This window comes from Anabas testudineus, chromosome 14 (assembly GCF_900324465.2).
Source record: "Anabas testudineus chromosome 14, fAnaTes1.2, whole genome shotgun sequence".
Lineage (NCBI taxonomy): Eukaryota > Metazoa > Chordata > Actinopteri > Anabantiformes > Anabantidae > Anabas > Anabas testudineus.
Window position 1 is genome coordinate 5,708,851 of NC_046623.1, and position 20,868 is coordinate 5,729,718.

General features: G+C 41.6%; 1 protein-coding gene across 1 annotated transcript in view; it reads right to left on the bottom strand.

Moving 5' to 3' along the window:
* Positions 1–2,214, bottom strand: part of gabra3 (gamma-aminobutyric acid type A receptor subunit alpha3) — a 63,511-nt gene extending 61,297 nt beyond the window's left edge. The window contains exon 1 of the mRNA XM_026372120.1: positions 2,180–2,214. The gene's annotated coding sequence lies outside the window, so the exon portion shown is untranslated. The remainder of the gene's footprint in view (positions 1–2,179) is intronic.
* Positions 2,215–20,868: the final 18,654 nt, after the last annotated feature.

A 20,868-nucleotide genomic window follows, 5' to 3' on the forward strand; every position in this document is an offset into this window, starting at 1 on the left:
TAATTTATGGGAAGAGTATTTGCCTCCTGCAAAAGACAAAAACTGTGCTTTCCCTTAACACTCTGGGAGCCATTAGCCTCATTTATTTTAGAATCACTCAAGACACTTTCAATTTTATTGCATCATGCCTTATGTGCCTTGAGGAACAATGTAGAAATGCTAATCCCTGCAACAATCTGCCTCTATCTTTTACATTTGTATGCAGGATCTGGAGAACTGCGAACAGACCCAGTAATAATGCCACTTCAGATGGAGCAGGTTCACTAAGTCGTGGGAGCATATCATATCCATCTGTAAGTCTCTGAAAAGATAACACCTTCTCCGTCAACAAAAATCTGCTCTCCTTGACACATTCCCTGCTGGACATTAAATCAGAGTTTGCTTCCCTTTCGCAGCGCAGCCATTCACTGTGAAAAAGGGGGCTCTCTGCTCCTTATGTCTCAACAGATGAAGAAACTGGCTGAGAAAAGTCATTTACTTGTGGTCACACTCGTGAGTCCAGGGAGTCATCGCATTATGAGCTCTGTAGCCGTGCAGACTGAGAGGCGGCAGGGAAAAAAAAAAAAAAGACTGCGGGGGAGCTACAGATGACTGTGCATTACTGTGGTTAATAAACATGAGTGTATGATGTGTAGGAGCGGGATTCCTTAACGTGTGGCGACTGTGAGGAGCAAAAAAAAAAACAACAACAACAAAGTGTCGTGAAAACCATCCTCCTGTCCTTTAACCTTGACTTAGATGATGTAATGTAATCATAAAAGTGCCACTAATGAACCACCACATCGTGCACACAGATGCACCATAATAATCATTTCTAAGTGAATAGATGCTCAGTAAAGGACTCCAGCTGATCACAGAAACCATTTGTTGCCAGTTTGTGTGACCCTGTTTCTTCCTTCAGCAAAAGCACAAAACAACCTCAATGCAACAGTAATACTGAGGGTCCTGTTTGTGTAGTTGTTTCACATGATTTTTTTAGGGAGAGTTACATGTACTTCTGCCACCAGTGAGATGTTTCTGGAAGGTTTCAATTATTTAAGCTGCTGGGTTTGATTTTACAGAAGCTCCAACTGGACACTGCCATGCATGTGTGTCCACTGACACACTACATGGCAAACACGGTCTGTGACAGAAAGGGGGATGAAGACGGGGGGGGGGGGGGGGGGGGGGGCGTAACAGGCAGAGAGATGAGGAGGAGGAAGGCAGGGGGGGCGTCTTCAAGAAGGATTTGTGTGTGTGATTTTTTCATGAAGCTGCCTTATGTCTCATTATGTCATGCGCAGCAGGACGCGCAACTACACGGAGTTCAAATTAAATCAGACAAAACGAATTCCTTATATTAAAAAAACAACAGTCAAAGTGCGGCCACTTGAACACGCGTTCCCCCTCTGTCGTCACGAATTCATCTGTTTTGGTGTCAAGTTAAACTTATTAATGCGCAACGACGCAACCCAAACGCGCCGCTGCTTATTGTTTTTCATCGTGGATGGAGACGCAGACGGCTGCGAGACCCTTCGCTCTAACGGGGGGGGGGCTTTTTATTCCAAGGTTAAGTTAGCCTCTGCTCAACAGTGTTGTCACTGGTTGCGGATGCGTGTTTGTGACTGGATTTCGCGCGAGGCTGGAGTTTGTAACAGTGCAGGTGCGCATTTTTATTATTACGAGAAAACGTCGTGCGCGCCGCCGTTTAATTAGCCATTAAGAGAAAGTAACAATTACCGCCGGAGCCGTCATGTCGCATTGTGTGTGTGGCGTCCGCCTGCTCCTCAGCTGAACACAATCATTGATCACGGCCATTGTCTGAGCTGCATTCACACAAAACCACATTTGTTGCTCGCAGACTGTCCAAACAGCACTTAATTCCCAGGTGCATTATTATAACCAGGGTGCACCCGTAGCCTGTGCACGGCACGGCGCGGCACGCAGCGCCGCATCCTTCAGTACCAGCATCACTTCAACATGCCACGGAGACCTGTTAAACCCTCAATTATACTGCGGTAGCTACACACAAACAGCAGTTGTTGCATGTGAATGAAACATTGCAGTTGGGCACATTTGCAACCATTTCCAGCCGCTGTCCGGACGGCGACATGTGCCAAACCTAACAAATCACGCTGCATTAACGCACCATAGGTAATGACAAGCATTGGAGAAAAAAAAAAAGATAGAATAACCTCACCAGCTGCAGTAAGGGCTGTCTTTCTGCTGTTTCTTCTCTCTCCCGACTGGCTTTCCTTAGAGTTAATGAGGTTCTGACGTCGGGTCCGAATTATTTCTCCCTCAGCTCTTATTGTCCACTGGGTTTGGATTTTTTTTTTTTTCCAGCGGTGAAATAATAGAGAAATCGGCGTCCTCTCGCAAAGCTCTGCCCTCTTCAAACTAACCTTCCCGCCCCCTCCTTCTACCCATCTCAGATTGGCGCTGGCCAGGAGGGGCAAACCCTGAACCCGAGGGCAAGTTTAGAGGCGGCGATCTGTCAGGCGGATCAGTGTCCACATGGACACGCAGTGGACGTTTGCGAGAGGGCTCTCTGTTAACCGAGCAGTTTGTCAGTGATGCTTTCGGCAGCGGTGTTGGGGAGCTTCCCTTTCTCTCCTTGTGCGCTGTTGCACAACAGCCTCCCAGGCGGGGAACAGCACAGTGACTGGGCCCCCTTATTCAGGGGGGCTCCGCGGCTTGAGCTACTGACGCAGGTGCCCAAGGTCCAACCACGACTGACAGAGATGCCAAGCTTGTGAGCTGCTGCTCCTGCTGACAGTGATATAGCTATCTCATCCGAGTCACTGCAGCAGTGGGAAATGGGAGCAGATCATTCCCCACTCTGTGACCTTGGGGTGGCGTGGTCTAATCAGAGAGACAAGCTGGGGAAAATCTGGGCTAAGGAAGAGAAAAAAAAAAGAAGAGACATCTCTATCCTCATCTCCAAATGTGCTCAAGGTGCCCTTGTGCAAGGCATGCACTGTAATGTAGCCTCTAACCCCTGCTCACGCAGCAGCAAATCCTACAAGGCTGTGCTTTCACTGCCAGCCCCGTGTGTTTGTGTGTGAGCAGACTCTGACCTGATTTATTTTTGTATTTCTGCTCTTTAATGTTTAAATATACTCAGATACGTTACAGCTGGCAGAAAATAGACAAAGCTGATTAAACAAGTGTCCCGTGAATCAACCTAAATTACATTTAAATGACACATTACAGCTCCATGGATTTGATAATTGCTGTAATCAACTTGCAGCATCTTTCTAGTATTTCAAAGACTAATTCTAAAACTTCCCTTTCTGCAAAGATCTGTTGCAAATGCATGCTGTTAACTTTCATCTTACTTCAGAAACACACACATGCTGCTGACATGCACTAGTTTTTCTGGCAGTAAAGATCTTAAACAAACATGCAAATCTAAAACACATTCGCTCTCTGCTTAGCACCGACACGCTGGGTGCTCTAATTTACAAAAAAAAAAAAAAAAAAGCCATAACCATCATCTCTGTTCTGATACCTTTAAACAAACACTGCTGTCGTAAACATTAAACGTCTCTAAGACGATCATTACTAAAGTGACATTTACAGTATTTGTAGCATTTTCCGTGACGGTGGTAGTCCTGGTAATGTTGGTGCTCTGGATGCTCATGCGGTGAGGCTACTGTGGTGAATGGCAAAATAAATGCTTCACTTCAAGTAATAAATGAGCAACTGTTGCAGTCGCTCCCTGTGATATTTAAATGACGGTATCAACTCAACAGTTTTTTCCTGTGCCAGAAATAGGAAGCTGCACAAGACCCGGTCTATATCCTTGTTACCTTCCCCGTTTTGCATGGGATTCCTCCCTCTGTCCACCCAAGGTTTCTTGCATCTTGTCCCTAATTGAGTTTCCGTAGAAGGGTTTCCCCTCATTCTCGCTGGAGCTTTGGGGGGGCGAGAGCAATTTGCATTTATCATTTTCATTTATTGTTTCATTGTAAGGCCCTTTGGGGCTCTAATTGTAATTAGAAGCCGTAATAAACCTGATTTGCTATGATCTCCTGTGGGGTGAGGATGCTGGCCAGCTTTGAACCAGAACCTGTGAGCCATGAATACCTGTAGAGACACAATCTGAGTGTATGTGACTATTTTCATTTTAAACATTACAGGAAAAATCATCAACATATCAAATCTTACATAGTTGTTCCTGTATCAACAATACCACCTGCTGTGTAAGAGGCATGTTCTTCCATCTCTTCCTTTATTTGGTTTGTCTGTCCTCAGTATGTGATAATCTACACCCTGCGAATATGACCAGTGGAAAGCATGACATTTAATATCCATATCGCTCTTTATCCTCTTCTCTTGCCTTCAAAATATCAGGCTCGGCTAGATGTGATAAAACGAATCAAGCACAATGTGACATTTCTACAGTTACCATGCGTCTTACACTCACTGCAGCTTCCTTTCAATAATTCCTTGAGCTGGCATAATCATGTCCTCTGGCTAATAATTATAAACTCTGGAAAAACTGACACCGAGATATGTGCTGCTTTTGTTAATTAGTCCCAGTTTGTGGACAGAGATGTGTGTGTGGGGACAAAAAAACGGGACTATTTATTTTAAAAGATACTTGACACATATTGTTTGATGTAAGGAAAAAGATGACAGCAGACTGAAAAAGCTTCATGAGGGGTGTGTTTGTAGTTCCACATCGTGCTTTTTATAACAAAAAGGAAATAAAGTTGGGAAAATTAGTGTCTTAGCTGCACTTTTCCCCCCACATCCGTCATGCTGTGTTACAAATGTTCTGCTCTGGTGGTTGTGTGTGCGTGTGCCCCCATCCGAGCCACAGGTGCAAGGGCTGTCAGGGCTGATAAATAAATGCAAGGATGTGGATCTGAAGACTTGATGCTTTTTTTCCTTCATGAAGATGAAGCGGCGTGTTAGATTCTTGCAGATGTGCGCAGCCTGCTGTCGGTTGGGGGGCTGCTAATGAATGTCTGGCCTCCGTGGAGCCCCCTTGTGCCACGGTGAAGTAGCTGCTTGAGTAAATGATCAAATAAAAAGACGTGATTAAAGTGTGTATGTTTACAGATGAACCTTTGCACAAGCTCAGGTATGAAATAGCACTGATTCATCACCTAGCCATCAACCAAATTAGCACCATTCGCGCTCAGCGTTTATCATTAATTGAAGCTGTCAGTTCTTCATTTTAAGCACCAGCTCCTCCATCATCCGGTAGTTCTGCCACATTGCTCCCTGTGTGACCTTGTCACCACATCCTCTTCCTGTTCTGATTCCCTTATGTTGCCCATGTGATTCTGTGGGCTCTCGTAATGATGGGGGCTCCACAGAGCAGAATCTACCATAAACCATTTTACAATATCGGTTAATAACATAAATGACTCTGATGAGACAGTGCCCATTTATCAAAGCATTAAACAGTGCATTTAAATGCTCTGTGTTTCCTGTGATAGACTGGCGACCTGTCTAGGGTGTACCCCGCCTCTCGCCCAGTGACAGCTGGGATGGGCTCCAGCACTCCCGTGACCCTTGAGTGGACAAGCGACAGGGAGAATCGATGGATCGATTTCTTTAGAAGGAGTCCCAATTTCTAAGTGCTGTGATCACCACATACAAATCAAGCAACACAAATCACTGTAAAGCCTATAATTAATCACTAAATGCTTTGGGATTCAGCACATAAACACTGTTTGTCATAGACCATGAAAAAAAAAATAGATGCTTGATGCTAACTGCTTTTGAAAAATATGCATATGCTCGTTAACAAGTGTACACACCATCCATCAATGTGTCTACTTTCCCTAACTCTATTTTCCTGTCTCCAGGAGTCTTAATACCTACTGTACAGCGAGTGGAATGATAGATAGGTTGTTGTTTTACTCCGACATGACCCAGGGTTGTTGATAAGTACAGATCACAGTCACAGGTAAAGTAAGCCATCTTGATCTGCACTTGTTCCTCACATTAATCTTCCGTTTTCACAGTTTTCAGTTTGTTCTGCTTTGTTCATTTTTGTCGGAGTGATATTTAAATGTATATAAATGAGACCGCTGCTACCACTTGGTTTGATACTGCATTAATGAAATCCCCCTCAAAGACTCGGCACAGCAATTTGAATTCGGATCATTTAGTTCAAAATAATCCCATATGGGACTCCACTGGCATTTTCCGCACAAGATGAGTAGCTGCTCATGGCCAAACACGTCGCACTACAGCAATGTTTCTGAATCTCTGATTTTTGGCACTCGGGGTCCTGCTGGTTTTCTATCCCATCACCTCGTTAATTGAGGCTCGTGGCATTTTCTGTGTGTGTGACTCTTTAATCAGACCTTGATTAGTTGGCTAAAATGAGGGCCAACAACAAAACTGATGTCGCCAGATGTATACACACAGTGTAGCGGGCCATGTGAGACTAGGTGAGCTCTGCTTGTCCCACTAGTTAGATTTAGCCTGTTTGGCTTTGTAGCACAGGGCAGACGTTAATGCTTGTTCTCAACAAAACATTGCACAGTTGTGTGCTACAGAATCAGACTTACAGGCACTTTCCAGTTGTGTATTTGCTCGGCTGAGCCGAGGAATTAAGCAGATAACTGTATCTTCAGTGGATGAGAACCAATTTAGAAACAGGGGATCTATTGTTCCTGTTTGTCGGAGCTTTTGTGGGTGAAGTTGTAATGATCTGTATCTTTTTTACTTCTCACACAAGCTGCATAGAAATATGGTGCAACCTTGTGAAAACAGTGAGTTAATACGAGCTCATGATCTTGATGGCACCAAAAGAGATTTGTAACTTTGCAACTCCCCATTATCATAAGCATCAAATCATCACCATATTATGAGGCACATGTTGTAGCTTTACTACTGTACTGTGTAGGACAAATATTGTCTTCAAGTTCTTTGAAAGCTTCATAACTTTAGGAATTTTCTAACATTTCACTACAAGCAGAGCATGTTAGAAACCTAACTGTGCCATAAAATCCCAGGGGGTGAGCCGACTTAGCGCTGCGGTTTCAACCCAGAACTCTTCCTGTGTAGTAACATCAATCTCAGCTGGCAGCTCTCGGCTGCTGCTGCTAGTCATTGAGACATAATAAATATTGGATGTTTAATGTTAATATTAAAGGTGGGGAATCAAGCAAAAGCTTTGTTCGCTGCGGTAACAGTAAGACAATGAGAAATACTATTGACAGTTCTCATACAATTCTAATCATGTGTGTGGAAGAACTAAATTAAAATGAGACATACTCGTTATTGATGTGGATTTAGATTAGCCGACTGATGTAAAAAGATATTTATATTCATGCTTATTGTTTATTTAAGTTTATTATAGATTTTGATGACAGAATGACATTCAGCAAAGGTCCTTTGAAGAAAATCACGTCATGTTTGGACATTAGATGATGAAGCTGTCTGTATGTTTAAGCTGTTGACTAATTACCGTCTAGCAAACACGCCGTACTGTATGATGTAATTTTTATTTTTAATGTTGCTGTCTGTAATTCTGAGCATGTTTGTTTTGGATCCTTCATTAACATAAGCTATGATCTTCCATCTAATTTAAAAAATGTGCACAGTATCTAGTTGTTAGATGTAGATCTTCAGACAGGCCTTAGTGGTTTAAGCTACATGTAGAATCACTGAAAAAGAAACTGGCTCTATAGGCTTCAAAGAGCTCCCTGTTGTGATGTAGACTTTATGAAGCAGAAACTATGGGCTGGAGAATACCCCCCGAACAATAACTTCTGCCAGGGAACATTTCCTGCAGCAGTCATACAAACATAACTAGTTTGGATGTTTGATTTAAGCTGTGAGTTAAATTTATCCTTTAATTTGAAAAAAAGAGAGAAAAAGATACAGCTCTATTGTTTGTTCACAGTTTTTTCCTTCCAGTCAAATGTCCTATCGTAAGTACGCTCTCTTTTACCGAAAATAAAAGAAGAGGCAAAGAGGCTTATCTAAAAGAGGAGAGACACAGCAACACTGTCCAAAGAGGATGCAGAGTTAGTTTTTCCGTAGACACAGTTGGCACTGGCAGCATAAGCATCAGCTGCACTGCATGGAAATAGTAAATCAAGTAAACCAACAAAAATGAATTATTGATGTGTTATGAGAGACAACCATATGTCATTATGGCATGTTTGGGAAAAAAGAAGATAAGACAGAATCATGGAGTGGGCACCTGTTAGGTCAGAGTAGGGACTAAGTGAAGGGCAAATGCAAGAGTGCAAGACTGAACTCAGTGTCGTGCCAAAGAAAATAAACCCCAACTTGTAAGACCCAGCCCTGTGCAGAGGTCCATCACTCAGCTCTTTGTTTACTGTGCCATCGGAAGTTGCAGTAAATGCTTCAGATCAGGCATATGGAAGTACAGCAGAAACACTCTGAGCCTGCAGCCGAGGCTGAACAGAGAACGGTTTACTGCTCGAAAGAATGTGGCCAAGGCTTTCATCAACAGCCAACAGGCATCTTCAGAGGCAGATTAAAAAAAACAAAACAAAAACAAAACAAAAAGAGCAGCGAGTGTCTGCGGTCGAAGAAAAACAATTTTATTGTATCTTGGGTAGAAATTCATCTCAAGGGACTGGTAGCTTAAGTAATTTATGTTGTGCAGTAGCAGGTTGCAGTTAATAAAAACGCATTTACTGAATGACTAATCCAGCCGTTTTCGTCTGATCCATTCCACTCCTGTGTGTGGGGGCGCCACTGGAAGCTGATTCTGTGTTTGTCTTTTGTCACAAACTGTTCAACATCACCACTGGAGCTTTGTTTTCCCTGTTTTAGGATTACATCCACTTTCCACAACCAATAAAGGCTGTCTGACGACTGGAATTGATCAACATACAGAGCGAAAGAGGCTGACAACAAGGGTCGTGACCCCTGCGATCCCTGGCAGAGGTATAGTAATGAAAAGCTTTCAAGCAATTATCTCGTCCATTCCTGGTTTCTCTGTTTGATCAATGGATCAATATGGCCTCATGTCTACAGTCACCTTATGTCACCAGCGGAGTCCCGAATGTTTTGGGCCCGACAGAGAAAACAGTGCAATAATCTGCATCGAGGTGTTTGTGTGACCTTAAACACAAATGCCACAGCTCAAAGCAAATCAACACAGCGCCAACACATCCTAAAGGACACAGTCACAGATAGCACAGGGCATGACCCCCCCCCCCCCCACCCACCCACGAGAACACAAGTAAGTGCTGGGTTGAAAAATGTATGTACGTGTCACAGAGTGATGCGTAGGTTTGACTGCAGCTGGTGTTCCCGTGTGCAGCCATGACAGCAGCACGGCCTCCAGTGAAGCATAATACATCAACAAAAGCAACTTCATGTTAGGTCTTAGTCACCCGTCGAGGTGGGGCAGCAAAGCTACACCCTGGTGTTCCTGAATTATTTCTCTTTATGTTTTGTTTTGTGATTTTAATTTTATTTTCACACATGTAATCAGTTAATGACATTAAATGAAATGTCTATAGTGACTGGCATATGCTCATTTTGTACAAGCAAAGTAAAAAAAACCCTCAGATAAGTTGGTCAGGGTGCTATAACAACATGAAAATCTCACTTTCAAAAATCAGGACTGAATAATTATTGGATTTTTTTTTTTTGTATTCAAAGTTTTTGCCAGGAGAAAAAAAAAATGTTGCTAATCAATTAATCACTGCAGCTTCAAGTATAAGCTTTACAAAGCCAGGATTTACTGCAGGGTCATGCATGAATCCAGAAAATTGTACAGCTCCAGCTAATAAAGTGAAACGTGTACTTTGAAATAAAAGTTTCACGTTTTAGATCGTCAAATGTCAAATGCATCCCATTTTAGTTTCTTTGCATAATGCGACTGTGGTCTCAATCTTCTCATTTAGCTCTTGGTAATAAATCCACTAAGCCTACTGTCTAAAATGTTGCATTATTCCCTCAATATGCTAAAATGTCTTGCTGCAAAACATCACATTCTTTTAAATGTTGGCATACATTCAGTTTGAGGCTCTGCTCTACAAATACTACTACATTGCGCAAAACATGTTGTAGCATTGTAACACACTGAGTTTTACATGTTGTCGTCTGATGTGAGGACAACATTTAATCTCTCCGATTACAATACTTCACAGTGTGGGAATATTTTGTTTACTGAGTAAAGAGCTTGTAGCTAATAACACTGTTTGGGTCTAACTAAACACACTGGAGCTGTTATTTGTCTTTATACGCTCCCACAAGGGACAATTATCAGCAAACAGTGTCAGGTTTTCACAGTCGCGCTACTGATATCGTACACACGGCCCAACATTTAAAGACTATCTGTCCTCTAAATCTGATAAATGAATATCTCCATAATGAGGTTCCTGTGCCGTCACACTGCAGGACACTATTTTGAATAACACATTTCAGTTTGAACAATATAACCCCCTGTTTGCTCTGGGCACAGAGGAAGAGCATAACACTGTAGCAAGCTAGTTCGCCATCAATTTAATCCCCTACCACTGGGACCGTGGGCTGTAACGTCGAGGTGAGAAATGCAGACTTGAACCTCGAAGACATCTACTACTAATGATCAGTTATTCTGGGAAAATATGTGTGGAGGTGGGGATGAGTAACGCTACTCTAGAGGTATGACAGTGGGGAATTTTCACTGTGACATGATCTCATGTAGTGCAGACTGGTCTTATTAGCCCCACGCGGGAAACAGAAATGGAAGAACGGCACATTCGTACCAATAATGTTTTTTATGTGCTCATTTTCTGTGCCTGTGATACTGTCATGGGGAAAGTTGTCCTGCCTCCACCTAGTCTGCTGCTGGGACCTCCAGAATTGACCAGCGTTTCTGTACTCTTCAGATGCACTGTACTGCCTGTTACTTGCTTTTTCTGTTGTTGTTATTTGGTTACGCTGAAAAAAATAAAAAATCAGTGATTTTAAAATAACAGTTTGCACTTGACAGGCTGCAATTACTGAAATTAAAATGAGGTGCCATGCTATTATTTTCAAATCCTAGTTTTTACCCTCACACATGGTCCATTCTGCAAATTGAGAATAATTTACCTTTGATCAAACACTTGTTGTCTCTGTCCTTTCAATGAGGGCGCGCCACACAATGGTCCTCCCGCTCTGCTGCTTGGATTTTGTATTCTGGATTCTGGAGTGTGCTGTTACACAAGCGTGGAAACAAATTCTTGCTTCCTAAATGAAATGCTGACTCTAGTGTGATCCTAAGTGTGCCTCAGGGGAGCAATTTTCCAGCTGCAGCACTATTCCAGCTGGGCTGCTCAGAGGACATGAGCAAAGCACAGAGGATGTGACACAAACATCTTTCCTGCCATCTCCAATATAAATATGCCAAGAGAAACAATGCCTGTGTATGCATGAAATGATTTCTGCACATGTAACTTAAAATGTTGTCTGATGGATGGATGGATGATGTATGGAGAGATGTGCGGATGGTTACGTATAAAATCTACTTGTGTACTCTCAGCACAGACTCCCTGCAGTGCATTGCATCTGAAGACATACTGAAAGAACAATAACGTTATCAGGGATGCCGCCACAGACAGCAGCAGTATTATTGTGGTGAAATATACATTTTCATTCTGTATGGAGTCTCTTTATTGCTTATTCCTATTGGCTGGGGATTCTCACAACAACACAGGGTGGGTATCTGTAAGTTCGGACCAAAAGAGTTTAAGTAATATCTACTGCATCTCATGCTGTGAGCTAAAACATCAAACGTTTTAATGCCATTCTCGTTTTTATCTTATATGCTTAAGACTGAATGGAAAGAGTGAGAATGGAGGCTGGCATGCAACAGTAGCCAGACCTGACTCAGGGATGCTGCTTTCACGGCGTGTGCTTTAGTGGGCTAAGTCACCAGGACACCAATTCCAATCTCTCTTTTAATGATCAAATGAAGAGGGTGGCTCCGTTTTTCTCTGTCTCCTGTATTATCCCTTGCTGACCTCTGGAAAGCAATCCTTTCTTTCATCTCTTTTTGTCCAGATTACTTGAACTCCCTGCACTCAGACAGAATTCACTCTCCTTCTGCAATTAACACAACATGCAACCACCGTACTTCGAACCGACCATGAGAGTGGAGCTTATATCATGCCCATGTAAGTCTCACTGCACTAGTTTTCAGCTTGTTTTATAGCTTTTAATTCCTTATGAGCGTCTCAGGGTGTCTCTGGGTGGAGACTGCAGGGTGCTCTAAAACCAAGTGTTAAGTTTCAGTTCTTCAGTTTATTTCGTCAAGTTGAATTTTACAAACACTTATTGCTTTATCTGTCTAAGTATGTGTATTAAGATAGCCAACACATGATCAGTAATAATTACTAGTAGATGGTTTTCCAGTCAATCACAGTAACTTTATGCCAAATTAGTCACATTCAAGGTGAATCAAGGTTTTCTTTTCGCTGTGGTCTGTAATCAAAAATGTTACCTTAAATAATATTACCTTAAATAAAAAAGGTAACCTTTTTATTAAAAGAGGTGCTGTACTGTACATGTCCTTACTGAGCTCGATGAAGAACCAATTGTGGAAATGGTCATAATCATATTTTCCATTTCCTGACAAAACCTCATCTCAGTGAAGACAATGTGAGCTCTCTGTTGTTCCTGTGGATCAGCACCATGGACAGCGATCGTCCGACCTACACCCTAAGATAGTCCCGTGACTACGTTGGCAAGTTGGCAAATAAAATCATCACAGCAATTCATTAAGCCATTTACCACAGATTTCCACTTCTTCTGGTAATAAAACAATAGGCTGACAACAACTGAGAAAATTAACTCTCAACACTGTAATATTCACTTCTCGGCTTCCACTTTTTCAGTGAGCACTGAGGAGCTGCTGAGCATTGATTTGCTTATCTGGAGTCCAACCACGGTCTGGTATTTTCCCAGGAAACAGTGAGCACAGCTTGATAACCCAGGAAGACTCAAAGTCTACATCTTGTGTCTGCAACAGGCTCCCCAGTTTTCATCAAACTAGTGAACCCCCCACAGTTTACATCACAAGAATGGATTGTTTCCAATTGAGCATGCACTCCTTTGTTACCGTAACACTGTTACCGCAGGTGGGATAGCAAAAAACGCAGGATAGTGCTGAAACACAGTGTGAAAAAATATATTTTCATGTAATAGTAATAAGTAGGGCTGCAAATGAGTTAAGGTAGAAATCTTGATGCTGGTCTTTAGTTCACTGAGGGTTGTGATACTGTAACAAAAGGGTACAGCTCTTAAAGACTTATAGTTTCAGGAATTCATGTAAGCTTGAGATCTTAGTGCAGATTTACAGGTGTGTAGATGTAAGAAACTGTGAGAAAGGTGAATTCAAGAAGCTAATATTATTTTCATGACTTCACCGTTGCACAGTTACTCAAGCATCCTCTAATCACACGCTGAGCTCTGATGTTGGGGATTAGCCTTGGCCTATTTCTCCCTCTCACACTAAAGTACAGAAGCTCTTCCGTTTCATCATACATCTCCCCTTTCTCTCTTCATCCTGTTCCCTTTTTTTCTCTTTGTTACAGTATCACAACCCTCGGTGATCGCGCAGGAGCCCGACACACACGATCATTTAATCGTTCACTGCTGACGCTTTAATACTACGCTTTGATGGGAAACGGCGCAGAGCTGGTATTTTACTTTGTGGGTGCTCTTCTTGTACTGCTACTTTTCTACTGCGCTTTTTACAATATTTCCTGTCCTGTCATTTTGTTGACATTTAATGTTCACATGACCAAGTTCATCACATCGAAGTGATAAATTCTCTTACTGACTGTGAAATCTCTCACTCATAGTAGCTGATTGGCCTGTCCTGTTCCCTCAGGATCTCTGCTACACTTTAATCTGTGCTTGCACTGAGTTCGGTGCCTTGTAATTTCTCCTCCTGTAGCACCAGAGCTACAAATCTGCCTGAAATCACTGCCTATAGCTACAGTAATTGTTTTGCTGTCAGCACCTAACATCCAGAATGAATTACACAGAAACCGTTTTTTATTTATTTATTTTTTGCCTGCTCTCTCTTTTTTTTGGACGGCTGATGTGACAGCAGCTTTTTGTACCGTCACTCTCCTACAGTATGATGGATATTCTTGTACTCAGTGTTATGATATATTTGCCACCACCTTGAAAACGATGGTTGTTAGCAAGTGTAAATTGTTTGGCAGTTCATATTTTATACAGTGCACAGTTTCCATGTTTTAAGACGTTAACATGTTACAGCAGGACAATCCACCATTAGTGTTATTACTAACTAACCACAGTGCTTCTCCAAGCATGACATCACTTTAAAAAAGGGATCTTTTAATCATAAAAATTGTTGCAGCCCTCACTGGTTTGTTTGCTATCCACATGCATGAGTGGACATCCATTCCCTGCAACACCTCGCCTGTTGAAGTACAACACATCTGGAAATGAGTACAGGTTTTCAAATAACACGTTTTGTGCCTAACAATGTGAAAGAAAACGAATGAATAGAGTCTACAAAGGAGACGAAGCCAGTGCTGTATACTGTGGGATGTAGAGATCTCAGACAGACGACTACATTCGTATGTTACACAAAGCTCGACCTGTCAGCCAGGTGCAGGATAGTTTCCCTCAGCAAATTAAAATGACTTCACTGTTTATTTCCAACAGGTCACTGCAGTCTTGTCAACCTTTTCTTTTCTCATTACTTGCTCCACAACATTATTAGCAAAACACACTTTATGAGCCATGTTTCCTCTTTTTTTTTGTTGGTGCCAGTGACTGTTACTATGGGAACATGCCTCCTACTTGAGAGTTAGCCTGGGGGCAGGGAGGCTAACTTCTCAGCCTTTCTTGATTTTTTGCAACTGACTAACTTGCACTGCAATGATCCAAGAACACAATTAAAACTGGCTTAACACAAACAAACATTTTTGTGATACTGTTAATGCACAGCTGGTCTTTTGTTAGGCAGGAATAACATTTTCTAATTCTTGTAAAAAAAAAAAAATCTGGTTCTTGTGCAAACAGCCTCCCTGTATGACATCTATATAGACGGCACAGGGCCTTTACTCCCCTTCAGAGACAAAGAGAAAACACAAGTGACCTTGTTGTTAACAGTCAGTGCCTCATAAGAAAGACTGGACAGACTATCTGTTGGATTCAGGTGCAAAGTGACCTTGGCCATGTCTGGAGTAGTGATATAGGACGGGAAAAGTGACAGTGAATGTAAATCACGCAGCCCTTTAGCTGATTAGAGTGCCATATGCAGTCTAAGAGGACAAAATATGGAGGACCCCCCCACTCCGGGGTGCAAAAAGTGCCACAAATAATGCATCTGTCTACCAGGAACGGGTCTGGAGAATGACAGGTTTATGCACTGGTTTTAAATGGTGTGTGTCCTTCGTAAAGAGAGCAAGCACAGAGTGCACTCTGAGTGACTCGCCATCATAACCAATATGACAAACGGAGGTTGCAGCTGGGAATACCAAATGGTAGAAAAGGACATACTTGTATCACAGACATACTGCAGGAATGCGAAAGCGTAAATGATGACGGTAGAAGTGTTTGGATGGGTGGATCTTGTACTCATGTCTAAAAATGTCCTCATGCGTTAAGACCCAGGGGAAATTAGAATGATGAGAGAAGCTATGAGGTGGCATTTTGCAGTGCAAGCTGAGGGAGATATGTGAATGGTTGCATTCTCCGAGATGAAGGGGGCTCTTGTGAATCTGGCTGTACAGAGGTAGTTATTTAGTCTAGCTCGTCACCATGAAATGTAATGCTGTGAGTGGTAATGAGGCAGCTTTTTTTGCTGCCTCAGAATCAGATCATGCTAAAACTGAGGCACATGATCAATAGCAGGCCGTAAGTTAGGGGGTAGAACCAACATGTGTAGTGCTGCTGCTGCAGCCACAGTTCGAATGAGAGATCATCCTGAAATGTAGCCCATCTGCAAGGGCTCCTTAACCATGACCCAGGAGGTCTCTGCAAAATGACGAATAGTTTACAGTCATTTATTTCCCCTAAAGCCAACTCAGTAAAGCCATGAATCACAATCCCTATTAAAATCAGAGTGTGTGTGGGCGTGCGGCAATGCTCTTTTTAGTAAGCAGCGGCTTCCTTCGTGGTGTCCTGCCATCGACACCCTGCTAGTTCAATGTTTTACCTACTGTAAACTCATGAACTCAGATGTTAGCCAGTTCCAATGATACCTTAAAATCTTTAGCTGTCACTTGAGGATGCTTCTTTACCTCATTGATGAGTGTTCGTTGTGCTCTTGGGGTCATCTTGACTGGTCGTCCACTTCTTGGTAGAGTAGCCACAGTCCCAGTCTATAGTCTTTCTCATGAAAGTCTTTCACATCACTTTGTAACTATTTCCAGCTTCATGTAAATCAACAAATCTTGATCGTAGATCCTCTAAAAAGTGGATTAGCACAAGGGTTCAGATACTTTTTCGACTGGTACCATGAGGATTTATGGTGTTATTATTTTAGGCACATTATATTAGTTAATTCTCTTGACTTAGCTGAAGATCAGATCACATTTTATGACATGATGATTCTTGCCACTGTAATACTCAGTGACCTGATTTTGAATGCATGAGTTTTACTTGTGATGCAGTGATGAGTGCTTCTTTCACAACTTGCATGCTCCTGCACAAAGTTTGCCTCTTTTAATCACATCATCTTAGAAATATTGTACAAAACATTTCACTTTAATCTGTCAATCAGTATGTGTCATAAAAAAAAAAAAAAAAAAAAACAGGACAGAATCTTTTTGTTTGTTTTTTTAGGTTGTTTTGGTGTGAAAACACCTTAACCCTCTCTATATTTTGGGTGTATTGTACTACTACAGAGAAAGCTAATTTTATCTTGTATAAATAAAATAAAATAAAAAAAGTTACAACTGAGGGAGGAAGGGCTTATCCTTCATACAGAGAACCAGAATGTGCTGTGGGTTATTAGATTGCTGGAGTTGTACACCTATCTCTGTGCAATCTAATTATAAGAGCTCTTTTCTATAATTAAAACGCTCTATTAAAAGAACTTCTATTCTTTAATTATCACCAAACATTAATCACAAACAATTGGAGTGTCTCAGTAACATGTGGTTGCCTTCAGCACTCTTCTCTTTCTTTTTTAGTTGCATTTAAAATACAGGTAATATGCTAAATAAATAAATGCTGCTGAAAATGAGACGTACAATCACAGTTTATTCCACATGTAGTTTTCTTTGTGTGTCTTCGTCAGGAAGAACTCTATAGAGAAAACAATACGTTTCAACATTGTTCCATAGTTCAGTGTTAATGGCAAACTCTGTTTCTTCACTTTTAATAACGCAATATTTTAAGTCATTGGAAGTTGTTTCTTTAAACAGTGAACTGTCTTATTATATACAACACCCACAGGTCGGGTAACTGTTTATTAATATAATCCTGTGTCATAGGGATAAAGCCTCTTCTCACCTCTCTCACTCAGAGAGGGTCAGAGGTCAGCGTCCTTCAAACTACTTCAAATTAAACTGGGAAATGGATCACTCACAATTCTTAAATTAACGGGCTGTATCTTTTTATTATTTTATTTTTCAATATAATAACTAACTTTCTGTACAACATATTGATAAAAAGAAATGAAATTTTTTAACATGTTGTTTTTAATGGGTCTCTTACTCAGATTGACCCTCCTCAGTAGCATTAATCAGACTTGAGCTTGTGGGTGGGGGTGAAATAACAACAGGGGCCATGTGAGGGCCAGCACAAACCATTCAGTTTCAAAAGTTCATCCATATGTGGCAAAGAGTAATGGTTTTAAATTGTCATGCTGGTTGTCTGTGTGCGAGTAATGAAACCTGCCAGACTATTATTGAGGAGGAAGGACACAGGATTGAGACACCATCCAGAGGATCACCGCGGTATTACAAGAAGAGAGCAAAAAAAAAAAAAAAAAAACCATGAGTAGGAGTTGAATTTCTTTTCCCCTCATTCATCTGCGAAAAAGACTCCTGAATCACAGCAGTGGTCACCAGATGGTGCTGCAAAGGCAGGTTTGATGCATGTGTTACTCGCTCAGGCAGCAGGATGAAGGAATGAGGAAGTGGAAGGCCTCTCGCATCAAGATTATCATCATAATTCTGGCGTCTGGCATGCAGACAAGTGACTGATGGTGACTATAAATCCAACACATGAGAAAAGGGGTTATTATATATGTACTGTGGAGGAGAGTGATGGTTTGCACTTTAGAAATTAAAGAGGTCTGAGGGGGGCAATGCTCCCTATATTTTAATGGAAAAGCCACATCATGCATACAGTCCTCACTATGGTGTGTGGCAGTGGTTGGATGGTCTAAGATCACAGCTAAAATATATTTAGTCCTTTAAAATCTAGTAGCCATAACATGAAATAAAATTTAATTCCTTCATTTGAAAATGTAAAATGAATTTAGGGATCAGCCCTGTAGGATAAAACTTTACCAAATTCATTCTGTCACTGTCCACTGCTGGTTACCATAAATCAGATCATTTGCCATTTGATTTCATGCACCACAAGTCCCAGTGTCAATTGTTCAGGGGATTGTGGATGTTGGTGTAAATAACGTTGTGATATGATGAGATGCCAAACAGCACAGGAGCTCAGGACATTTTCCAGAAGCCCAGAGGTTGGCACCAAAATGGGCGGTGGGCAGGAAAAAAGGAGTAGCAGATGGGGTGTCCCATTAGCAGTGGTCCTGTTAGCCAGGGCCAGCTGCTACTCTCTGGGTCTCTCTCTGGACCTGCTTTCTCCCCTGAGTCAACGGAGTAAACCTAGTTTCAGTTTAGGTTTGTTGTTTGTATGGCTCAGTAGTGAGATGAAAAGCAGACAGGGGTGTACACATATGTAGGCCAGAATGTTATTTGCAGTCATGGGCCGAAGATGTATTTACTTCTTCACAGTATGTATTTACTATGAGCTCTCCGCCAAGAGAGTTGTAGGTATAGAGGTCAAGGAGTTTGACATTGCAGGTGATGATGGAGTCCAACACTTACTGGATGTGTACTAGATTTACAGCCAAAGTCACAAGTTATCCAGGCTTAAATGAAAACGCTGTCCTCTGGCCTTTCCTCTGACAGATACAATACTAGGTGGAAGGAGTGATTTATTCATTTGTTAAAATACTCATAATGTATTAGACTTTGGTACTTCTTAGGTAGTGCTAGATTGGTAATTTTAGTGCCTTTGATGTTGTTAGAATTAGCTGTTTTTAGAGACACAGTACAGTTTGAGCGGTAGGTCTCCGTGTCACATTTAGTGTCCTTGTGGTTTTTAATTCTACACCCATAGAGGGTATGTATTTTTCTTTAAGAATAATTTTTTTAGAGGCACGATGAGAAACCTCCTCACTGTTTCTATAGTAAAGAAATGCAATTTATTTTTAAATGTTGCCACACTCAACGAAAGTGGGCTCCAATGTTCTGTGATTTCTTATGTGTATTATGAACATTTCATTACTGAAAACCTTAATAACCACTACAAATGCATGTGTTCACTTGCTGTGCATTGACACTGATCATACTTAAAAATAGCTGTTTTCACCACCTCCCACAATTTATTTTTATTCTTTCCAGCTGCTAGCAGCTCCTCAATTTCCTTTGTGCACTGCACTGTGGGAGAAGAACGTGCACAGCACATAGAAAATATCAGCCATGTTTAGTAGGAATACTGTCTCCTCTGATACTTTATTTTGTCACTTTTGTCTTGTGAACACACTGCACACTCAAATCCTGCTAGGAATTTGTACGTGGCATGGAACTGGGACACAGCGATGGTGTAGAGCATGCCATATCTAATACAATGTGAAGGGCTCACAGGCAAAAAAAAAAAAAAAGTCAGCTCCCCCAGTTTAACTTAACATACTTAATGCTCCATAAAGGCATCACATCACAAGTGGGAGAGCAGCAACGTAGACATTGTAAACAGGAATTATCCTGCAGAATAGAATAGAATCAAAATATACTGTAGGTTTTTTTTGTTGTTGTTGATGATGAGTATTATTTGATTAATAGTAATTATTATAAATATTTATCATAAGTGCTTGTGGATTAGAAAAATATCCTTTGGAGGAGAACGGACAACACAGTACACACACAATTCTACTACCACTACCATTACTACTGCTGTTAAAATGCTAATAATGATAGAAGAGGAAGATTATTACCAGTGTGTGCGCTCCCTGCTGCTGTTTAAGACTAAACTATAGCAGCCCCATTACACTGTTCCTCCGGTGCTTTAATAATGCCACATGATACACATGGTAATGATGGGATTCCCTTGCCCACACGAGCAGCAGCTATGTCTATCACTCTGCACCATTTGAAGGAGAGGCATTGTTGCACGGTGGCTTTACAACATTTCATTCACCAACCAAACACACACACACACACACACACACACCAGATACACAGACACACATATGCACTTCTATACACATGTCCCAATTTTTCCACAACCTTTCTTCTTCACTCATCTTGTTTTTTTTTTTTCCTTCCTTTTTTCTTAAATAGCTCTTTGTTCTCAGCCTGTGTCTATTTTTATCCCCGCGTTCACGGGAGGAGTCAGAGAAATGACGAGGCTTGGGAGACTTGCTCATCGCCATGGCAACTATATTGCAAGCCTTCATTGTCTAATGTAAGCCTTTCTCCTATGTTATGTACATTTGTTGCTCTCATGTTCTTATTAGATTTGTTCAGGTCCATATTTTACACCATTTTCCATCCAGATGCTCTATGTAGGTCTTTATTTCTTTGCATTCCTCCTCCACTGGATCCTCATCTCTCCATGCTGTCCACCCCTCCTCAGCCCCCTCCCTCCAAGAACGGATTGAGCTGTCTTTTCCTCTCTGAACCAATGGGCGTGCTGTTGTAAAGTAATTCTGGAGTTACCCACGCCTCG